The sequence below is a fragment of the Miscanthus floridulus genome, chromosome 10 (assembly GCF_019320115.1).
Source record: "Miscanthus floridulus cultivar M001 chromosome 10, ASM1932011v1, whole genome shotgun sequence".
Taxonomy (NCBI): domain Eukaryota; kingdom Viridiplantae; phylum Streptophyta; class Magnoliopsida; order Poales; family Poaceae; genus Miscanthus; species Miscanthus floridulus.
In genome coordinates this window covers 26,223,984-26,234,498 of record NC_089589.1, presented here as the reverse complement: position 1 = coordinate 26,234,498, position 10,515 = coordinate 26,223,984, and the positions used below count along the sequence as shown (strand labels likewise).

Below are 10,515 nucleotides of genomic sequence, written 5' to 3'. Positions count from 1 at the left end.
TGTCGACCACCTTAATGCACTTAACCTTGCACATTCACAAGCCAAGAGACATGTTGCACAATACACACGAACTCAACATCTTAGTTGGAATCACGATAGAACCAACTCAACCAAAGCTCGATCATCTCACCTTGACAATAACTTATCATCCTTGACATAAACAAATATCCACCATGTCATCTCATAAGCTGAATTGTTCAATTAATTGAGCTCTAGGTGCAGACTAAATTAGCAGCACACACCGCATCTTCCTTTTGTAACTTAGTGAACCTCGAACCTTCTCTTCGCTTATCAGGCACGTCCCATCTCTGTAGATAAATAGAAGATAGGGAAAATGAGATGCCAGTGGGCTAGCACCTTGGTGATGAGCGATTGACAACACGGTGTGCGTGTGACGTGTCTCTTGGCAGGTTGTGGTTGCAGGTGACAGGTGGAGACAAGGTACATGCGGCGACGAGTGAAGAACGAAGATAGGATGCCGCGTCGAAAAACCGCGGGGGCGGAGAAGGGCGGATCGAGGCTTGCGTTTGAGGGACAGGCGATCGTGCGGTGTACGTCTACTGTACCTGGCTACATGGCGGGAGGACGTCGAGGGAGGTTTCCGGATTATGCCACAAAATCCGGGGTTCGCTGGTTGAGCCACAAAGCCATGCATCGTACCGGGACGCCCGTGCGGCAGGCGTTGGCCGAAGATGGAAAATTCTGGCGATCGCGATACGATTTCGGATGGTCGTGCGGCGACATCGCGAGGATCACATCGCGGAGATGGAGGGATCGCGGACATCGCGGAATTTGCCATGGAGGATGTAATTGGAATTTACGCCCCTACGTTGGATTTATTTAGCGTATCGGGTTATGTGAAAATAGGTCGTGCCACCCTTTGGAGATATAAATATGTGGCACCTAGGGTTGAGAAGGGCGGAACGTTTTGGACTCTCGGCGAGTTGCTATTCATGCGTGAACAGTACCCGTGAACAGTACTCGTGCCCCCGGGTTCCACGGTTCAGTTTTCCTCTCTCCGATCTAGCCTAGGGTTTGAATTCTAGTGAGAGGTTTTTGTTGATCTCTCCGATTAAGAGAGGGAGGATGTTCGGGCGGAGGCTAGATGCACTTTTGTAAGTTCAATTACTCAATTTAATCTTTCATCTATAATGATTGATCTTGTGCATCTCGATTCAATTCTCGTCAGCATCTGACATAGTCTGCTTGTTTTATTTTTATCTCAAGATCCGTAAGTCCGATTGACGTGATTCCAGTTGGGTTAGTTTCGTAATTTCATCTAGTTTAATCTGACAAATTTTTAGGTCGATCGAAGTTACGGATTTTCGTCCACATCAGGTTTACTAGGTACATAGAGTTCTGGCCAGATTTGAAAAACGTGATTTAATCAGGTTTTGTGTTTAGGGGAAGGGTTAGAAATTATTTTTGGCTTCCGCGACCATTCACCCCCCCTCTGGTCGTCCGTTTCGATCCTTCAGAAAAACATGTCAGATCATGCCTTTGAGGAGGGTGACATTTGATATGTATATAGCCAAGGTGGTTTGGGTTACAAGAATACAACGTGTGTATATGACACTTATCCATAAAATTCTTTATATCTTTAGTACCCTTTCACAGTCACAGCAGGAGGACTTCAAGTTTGTAAACAACTATACGGGCAGTTCTTTAGTCATGATGTCTGCAAACTAGTGAGAGGACAGGGCATGGAGAAAGCGAACTAGTCCCACAGTGACCTACTTGCGGACAAACTGCATATCAATCTCTCTGTGTTTCGTGGCGCTGATGGAAAGGCCTTTCTTCGTTTGGTAATGTCTAATGTCATCATTAATGATGACGTGTTTGTGTTGCAGATAGCAAGACAAGCCAACAATGTTGCACGAGGACGAGCAACTGCAACTATAAGATGCTGAAAACCAACTGACAGATCATTGGAAGGTGAGTTCAGTTAGTCATTTAACAAACATGTCGGTTAGACAGTTGCATAATTTGCACGCCATTTCTTTTGGTTGAGATATGTCTACCTGTATTTCAGTTCAGCACTCGTGCAAATGCACGTACGGCCGCCAATATTCAAAACACAAGTCTGATTTGGACAACTAATTTGTCGATCAACTTGATATGAGATTACTAATTTATGCGCCAACTGATTTTTGGTACCCAAAAGCGAAGAATGTGCCAACAACTTCAAGGTATAGGCGGCGTGTGGTGCTGCAGATAACAGTGGCATGCCAGCAATGCTAAATAAGGAGATGCAGGTGCAACTGTCGTTTGACAGACTGTTTGGAGGTGAAGTCAGCTAGTCACTCAATATGGCACATGTCGTATTGCATTTTCTTCTCTTTGAGAATTTCCCACCTTGATTTTTGATAACTGCTCGTGCATATGATTTGCTCAAACACCACATACCATCAAGTTCACTTATTTTTTTGATGAAACCATCAAGTTCACTTATTAATGTTTGTTGCACTGAACATAACCGATGATTACTCCTCATCATACAAGTTGCTCCATTATTACTGATGATGTGGCTGAGGTGACATGCCAGTTCCTAACTATATAAATAGAATGCATCAGAAGGCTGAGCACAAAGAGTACAGAGATCTCCTTCCTTTCCCTTCCATTCCACACAGAAGACAGAACTGAAGCATACAGATCATCACACCATCCTTCACAACAATGGCCTGCCATCAAAGGTCTACAAGTCTGCCTTCTTTGCCTCACTCCACTGAATCCAACGTGGAGCAAGAGCTGCAGACCCTGAAAGCTCGCATCTCGTCGCCTTTGGCAACCATTGACACCACGTGCGATGGTCTGAGGCAGCTTGGGGACCTATACAGCTGCTTAGAGGAGATGCTGTGCTTGCCCAGCAACCAAGCCTTGACGCAGCAAAGGAAGATGGCGGAGGAAGAGCTCGACAGGTCTCTCGTGATGATCGATCTCTGCAGCGCCATGCAAGAGAGCTTGGCGGAGCTGAAGACGGGCGTCCAGGAGCTGCGCCTGGTGCTCAGGAGAGAAGACGCAGCTGTCCAGCTCAAAATCGAGTCGTTCGTCCGTCTGGCGAAGAAGGCACACAAGCCTCTGAAGAAGACGACCAGCAAGGCTACTGCTGAAGGTTGCAGAGTGGTCAGACTAATGCAGAAGCCAGAGAGACGGCTGTCTGTCTGCTTGAATCCGTGTCGCGGCTCTTGCCGGAGCAAATTGGCCGTAGTCCAAATGCGAGCAAATGGTCCCTTGTGTCCAAGAGGTTCCAGAAAAGAAAGGTTGTGTGCGAGGAGCGGCAGTTGCGGGCGCTTGAGCGCAGCATGGGAGACCTTGGAGATGGTGTGGGTATTCTATTCAGGAGGTTGATTCAGAGCAGGGTTGCTCTTCTGAACATTCTTAGCTCATAGATGCTTCTGATGACGTACACGTTCCCAATTTGTATCTGAACTCAAATAAAATGTAGATAAACCAGATTGATTGAAGATTGTTTTGGTCGTTACCTTTTGACGCATCATTGATATACTTCACGACACGGTTGGCTTAATCTAACCATCCCTGTAAATAAATTTCTAGAGCAGCTTGCACTACTAGATAAATGAATTGTAGAGATGCCTCCTTTTATCTGTAGGGGCGGCTCAATCTAAATATTCTAAAATCACATCTACAAATAGTTTTCAAAACGAACCACCTCTAAAAGTCTATTTCACTACGTAATTTTAGTGTTCGGCGCCTATTTTTAGAGGCGGCGCTAGATCTAACCGCCTCTATGAATGTTTTTCAAAATCAGCCGCTCCTATAAATTATTGATTTCTAGAACCATCACCAACCGCCCTAAACACTATCCATGACGTAGTGTTGTTTAGATAAACCGCCTATAGAAATACTTTTAATTTTTTAAAAATTCTCTGTATATTTAGATTTTACATTCACCTGCCGATTTTTACATATATGTTTCTTACCAAATTTTACATACTATGGATCTACTATCATACCATTTCAAACTCATTATTTAATATAAAAAAACAGTGGTCAAACTTCTTGCTCACGATCGTCGTTAATAACAACAATGTTTCATCTAACTTAATAATGACATGACTTTTTATCTAAAACAACTTAATGACATGACTAAAACTTAAGTATTAATCACACTTTACACGCTCTTTAAGAGAATTGCTACACAACAACGGGTTGTTTTGCCTCCCTGCAACAACCGGTTGTTTTTTACATCCCCAACAACCAAATCTTCTATGGCTCGTGCTCCTCAGCAACTCCTGCGCCCCCACCTACGTCTCCGGGCCTTCCTGCGCCCTCCGCCACCCGTGGCCCCGCCTCCGCCGTGCTCGCTCCGGACGCCTCCGCGGATGTCCCCGGCGCGGGAGCGGGCGCGGCCCCCTTCCGTCCTCAAAACAATATTTGATAAAGAACTAGCTTCCGGTTGCCTCGGGCCGACATGTGGGTGTCACCAAAAGCTAGGCAAGACCTGAGTAAGTTCTCACTCGCACAATATAATATTTAAAAAAGCATCTTAACCCAAACATGGTAAGACTTTGAAAATATATAATCTGATGGGGGACGCCCTGGACGCAGCACCCCGCATTACACTACCGGACACTCGGCGAAGTCCAATTTACACTCGACAAAGGCTTTGCCGAGTGCTGCACTCGGCAAAGACACTCGATAAAAAATGGGTCGGTAAAGGTGTCTTTGCCGAGTGTTTTTTTGTCGGACACCCGGCAAAGCCAATGGAATTTTTTTTAATCCAGCGCCCGCCCATCTCTAGCATTTTTCGCAGCAACGCGGCCGACAGGATTCGAACCCGCGACCTCCCCTGCACGCGAACATCCTCTACCACTACACCAAACTGTCACTTGTGTCTGGATTCCGTTTTAGTTCCCAACATATTATACTAAACCGAGTGTAAATTGCTTGTTTGAGGCCCTAAACGAATTCAAATAAAAAAGTTATAAACTATAAAGTTTCATAACTTTTCGAGATCTACACTTTTAGTTTAGGAAGTTTTTCCATCCGAGGTCGTTTACAAAATTTGAATTTCAAAATTTTGAAATTCAAACGCAGTTTTGCATGACAAGATGATTTCAAATCAAAAAGTTGCCAACTACAATGTTTCATAACTTTTCGAGATCTACAGAGTTTATTTTGGTTGTTTTTCCATCCGAGGTCGTTTGAAAAGTTCGAATTTTAAAATTTTGAAATTCAAACACTGTTTTGCATGACAAGATGATTTCAAATCAAAAAGTTGCCAACTACAATGTTTCATAACTTTTCGAGATCTACAGAGTTTATTTTGGTTGTTTTTCCATCCGAGGTCGTTTCAAAAGTTCGAATTTTAAAATTTTGAAATTCAAACACAGTTTTGCATGACAAGATGATTTCAAATAAAAAAGTTGCCAATTACAAAGTTTCATAACTTTTCGAGATATACAAAGTTTATGTTGGTTGTTTAGTCATCTGTTCATCCGACATGATCGTTCTAACATTGTTCACAAATCTTATATCTCTCTCTTGTAGTTTCATAAACTACAAGAGAGATATGTTAGATTTGTGAACAAATTTACTTTCACTTTGTCATATGAAGAAAAGACCAAAACAAACATTGTACATCTTGATGAGTTATACAATTTTGTAGTTGAAAACTTTTTCATTTGAATTAATTTACTGCTTCAAAATGTGCTTTGAAATTTTCTTTGCCGAGTGTCAAAAAAACACTCGGCAAAGAGCTTCTTTGCCGAGTGTCAAAAAAAACACTCGACAAAGGCGTCTTTGCCGAGTGCCCGAAAAACAACACTCGGCAAACCACTTGGCACTCGGCAAAGAGCCGGTCTCCGGTAGTGTTAGCCTCGTCCGTGGCCTAAACCGTCGATCAACCTCGCGCCCCTCGCACCCAAAGGAGAGCAAATCCTGGCGAAGCCCTCGTCTACCCGCTCGGTGGTGTCTCCCCATGATGGTAACCCTAACCCTGGCGAAGACGACCACGGCTAATCCTACCAGAAGCACACGGACGACGACAACCAGCGGAGCTGTCGCCGAATCGCCCCGCTCAAGTTTCCGTGGCGCTGCGCCCTCCCCACTAACGCTGCTGCTTTGCACCGCCGCTGACACACGCCAGGCACGCGGAATCAGGACGCCGCTCCGATGTCCGTTGCAACAGATCGCTGATCTCGCCACCTGCAGTCTGCGGAGCCTTCAATAGATCGGTGATCATGGCGAGCGGCCGAGCTCCTTAGCGTGAACCACCAGCCCACCACTACCTGCTGGGTAGCACAAGCATCACGCTCGCGAACTTCTGCGCCGCACTGCCATTGCCAGGCGTGAGCTCACTTCGGGGAACAGCTAGTCCCAGCCTTGCTCCTGCGCCCTTGGTAAGCCGCAGGTGAGCTTCCCCGCACCCCTACGCTCCTTCTCCATGCACGCACGCGCGCAAGGCACACTGCGCAACCGCAAGCTTGCGTTGCTGGGAAATGGCCACCGAGCACCGGTCGTGCTCTGTTCCATGCTCTGCTTTGCACGAGCGTTCCTAGCTTGTTAGCTTGATGACATCAAGATGACATGTCCACACTTTCTTGCCGTTATCCTTCAGAAGAATAAAAGACGAAATACATTGGAAATACAAGGACCCATACCCTTCAGCATGGACTCAGTCCACGGTGGGCCGCTCACACACCACACCGTCGATCCATGGTTCATTACACCATGGTCAACTACTCAACTGGAAGCTAAATGTGCTCCTTTTCTTTTTTTCTATCTCTGCAATATGACAATGCTTTAGATTTAGTGCATTTTAGATAGTTCAGAGTGAGCTCATTTGATTGAACAAGAACATATGTCGTGTTGTTTGGGTAATTTGCAGTGAGTTTGTTTGGTTTTAGTCCATCCATTTTGGTTAGAATTTTGAGCTTTTTGTACTACCTGATGATCGCCAATTCAGTCCTCATCCTGCCATGCAAACCACATTTCATTTCTTTTGCCCACAAAATTTGCTCGTACATAGGTATTGGGCATGAAAAAACTAAGTGGAACAAAACTTTTTTTTCTTGAACACCTGTTGCTATTTACTTGCAAGTTCATAGAGTTGCCTTGATGATATGCAAATACGGATCGCTCGTGTCATTTTAATAGGTCCGTTGGGATAGCGGCCACAAACAGCACCTAATGATCGAAGCACGATAGAAAACTGGTTGTTGAGGCCTCTCCTTAGGAAAAGGCTCCGATGACTGTAATAAGTCTTCTCTGCTGAAATTGATTTTAATCCAAACTTGAGATCACTGGCAAATTGTTAGTTGTTAATATAACTCATCTGCCCCAGCTGTTGCAACCACCTCTAAAAAACAAAAGTTACATTGTTTCGAAGACAAGGAAGTTCGATTCTCTGCCCCTAACCCTCCTAAACCTAAGAAACAGAGGGAGTTTATACTGAAGATAAAAAAGGTTCTCGATATATGATCCATTCGTCTTTTGACCATTTTAATGTAATAACCGCACATATTTATACTTTTACCTACTTTCTTTCGATCTATCCGAAATCCAGAAATTGCGTGTTTCAAATGTGTAGAGGTACAGTATTAAACCTATGAGTATTAGACAATTCTCAGACTGATCATATGTACATATGAGTGCATAGGTACATGCATAAAATATTATTTCTAATTTAGCAAAATAAGGTATATCATCATTTTGTTTATCGTTTGAGAAAATATGTCATCATTTTGTTTAACTTGCTAGCATGAAATAATTTATAGCCGCTTTGGTTTCACAGTTTGTTGTTTACAACTATAAAAACGATCACATTTTTAGAAGATCGTTATTTCTATATCTAAAAGACTATTTTCTTTTAAAAAATGTCTTCATGTATTTTTAGACCTCTTTCTTGCATGGAGCCTAATGAAAATCACAGTTGTCGCATGCCATTGAGAGACTTGTCAAACTAGATAAATGAAGGTAAATACTGATGTCGATGTGTATATGTATGTGAAAATTTTAACATCTGATAATTAATGATGTTAAGTCTATCTTCTAAAAAAAGCAGGCGTTGAAAGTGGATCTAATCCACTTACACAAGTCTCCGATCCTCAGGAATTTAAAAGGCAAAGGGACAGAGCAAGGCTTGCAGAGCGTCGTGCGGCAATGACTGAAGAACAACGGAGCGAAATTAATAGAAAGTGACGTGAAGTATATCACAAGAAAAAAGCCAATTCTAAAAACGATAAACTATTTGTAGGTGACATTCTTAGCTTTATTATGTCACACTACCTGTAATGCCCGTGTGTTTAATATTAATAATCTAAAATAGCATGCAACTTGTTTGTAGATGGTGACGTTGGAACCGATATTGAAAACACAGTTGACACCGAGAATAATGATTGGCTCCATATTAACCAGTCATATCAACCTGTGCGAATTGGTAAGGAGAACACTATATATATATATATATATATATATATATATATATATATATATATGTGTGTGTGTGTGTGTGTGTGTGTGTGTGTGTGTGTGTGTGGTGTTGTCTAGGATAATGGTGTCACCTCATAATAATGAACAAAATTTCTTATGTAGGTGAATGCTCGGTGAGGAGTGTAGATAACAGTAGCATCATTGACTTGAATAAAACACCATGTACAAAAGACTGTGGACACCAATCTGAGTCATGATTGTGGTACCCTGCTACTTTTGATAAATCTCATCAACAGTACTTTAGGGAACAATATGTAAATATGACACCAGAACAGAGGGAGGCTAGATGCGAACAACAACGAAAAAGTTATAGGGCGTCTGGGCGAAAGGAGGTCAAAGTAGCGGGAAATAAAAGACAAAGGGAGGTGAAAAAGGACACCCTACACCGAGATTCTATCACCATGGAGAACTTGTTATTTGTTCCTGAGTTTGTGTGGCCCACTATAAGCGCATCTGGAGCTCATGGATCCATGGTGAAATCCAGTGATTGGGTTATCCCAGAGTCCAGTGCAACACCTCTTTATATTCCTCCATCTCATGAGGAGGCCGATGATGAAGGATGCGATGAGTTGTTGTCTGGCCATATAACACAAGCTTTGTTGTCTGTTCCATCTGGACAAAGACATGCATTGTTCACGCATTGTAACATGATGTTTGAGCATCACATTGGTTCGAACACAAGGGCATCTAATAAAGATGGTGACTGCATGGCAGAAGACCGAGTGGGTGCTAACACACCCTTACCTCAATCAGTCATGACCAACAAAGGTATATACTGATGCCTCATTATCCCATTTAGGGGACCTATATACCATATTATACCTTACCGATCCATGGTAATTCCGTGATTAACAGAAAGGGCAGGACCCAACATTCAGGCTACATCATCCACATCGACGGCACCACTGTTTGATGATTGTGAATGCATGGCTGAAGAATACCCAAATGATAACACACCCTTGCCTCAATCAGTCCTGACCAACAACGGTAAATACTAATGCCTCATGACCCCATTTAGATGACCTATATTGTATACCATATTATACCTAACTCAACCATGGTCATTACATGATTATCAGAAAGGATAGGACCTAGCCCTCAGCCTGCATCAGATGCACCGATGACACCACTATTTGATGACAGTGGTAATTTACACTATTTTGTAACATTCTTTAAACTATTTGAACTCCTTTGTTATTTTTACCCATAGTTCTACTAACTCATGTATCTTTGACGGCCATATATGATGATGAGGGAGATATATTTGAAGAGGATGATGAAGATGATGAGGGATACCTATTTGTCGGGCAAGGTATTTGTATGAAAGACCGAATATAAATCAAATCTTCCACTACTTTATCTAAACTATTACAGCTTAAATGTTATTTCAGAAGAGAAAGATGATGATGATGTCCAAGACAATGACCTTGAGGAAGACATGACTTCTGTCCCTAAAGTACCTGACCGATACGATGAGGTGTATAGTAAGATGCCTACAAATACCCATATGTTAAAACCTATTGCAAATTGCGAGCACTGCGATGCGAAAAGGTTTGAGCATGAACCACGTGGGTTCTGTTGTCGCAATGAAAAGGTCAAGCTCAATGAACTTAATGTACCTAATGAGCTTATGAGGCTTTGGTCAAGTAATGACGTAGATGCTAGGCACTTTTGTAACAACATTAGGTTTTTCAATGGCCATTTTTCTTTCACTTCTCTATATTGTCGTCTCGATAGCGCTACTGCAAGCTAGAAGAACAGTGGCATATACACCTTTCGTGCACATGGCTAGATCTATCACAACATAAGGTCATTTGGCAGAGAAGAGGGTAAGGAGCTAAGACATCTTGAGCTTTACTTCTACGACGATGATCCAAGCCTTGAGCACCGCTATCGACGATGTCGTGAAGAGAAGTGCCAAAATGACAAGGAAGTCATTAAGAGGCTTGTGGCCATCCTTCATGACAACCCATACTCACAACATCTTAGGAGTGTGGGCCAGGCTCACCACCTCGAGGACTATCATGTCACAGTAAACCTTGACCAGAGGCTGGACTAGAG

At 43.0% G+C, this 10,515-nt stretch overlaps 2 pseudogenes; both read left to right on the top strand.

Moving 5' to 3' along the window:
• The first annotated feature begins 2,676 nt into the window (after positions 1-2,676).
• On the top strand, positions 2,677-3,389 carry LOC136486117 (uncharacterized; annotated as a pseudogene).
• Positions 3,390-4,229: 840 nt separating this feature from the next.
• LOC136488271 (uncharacterized) lies at positions 4,230-10,513 on the top strand (annotated as a pseudogene).
• Positions 10,514-10,515: the final 2 nt, after the last annotated feature.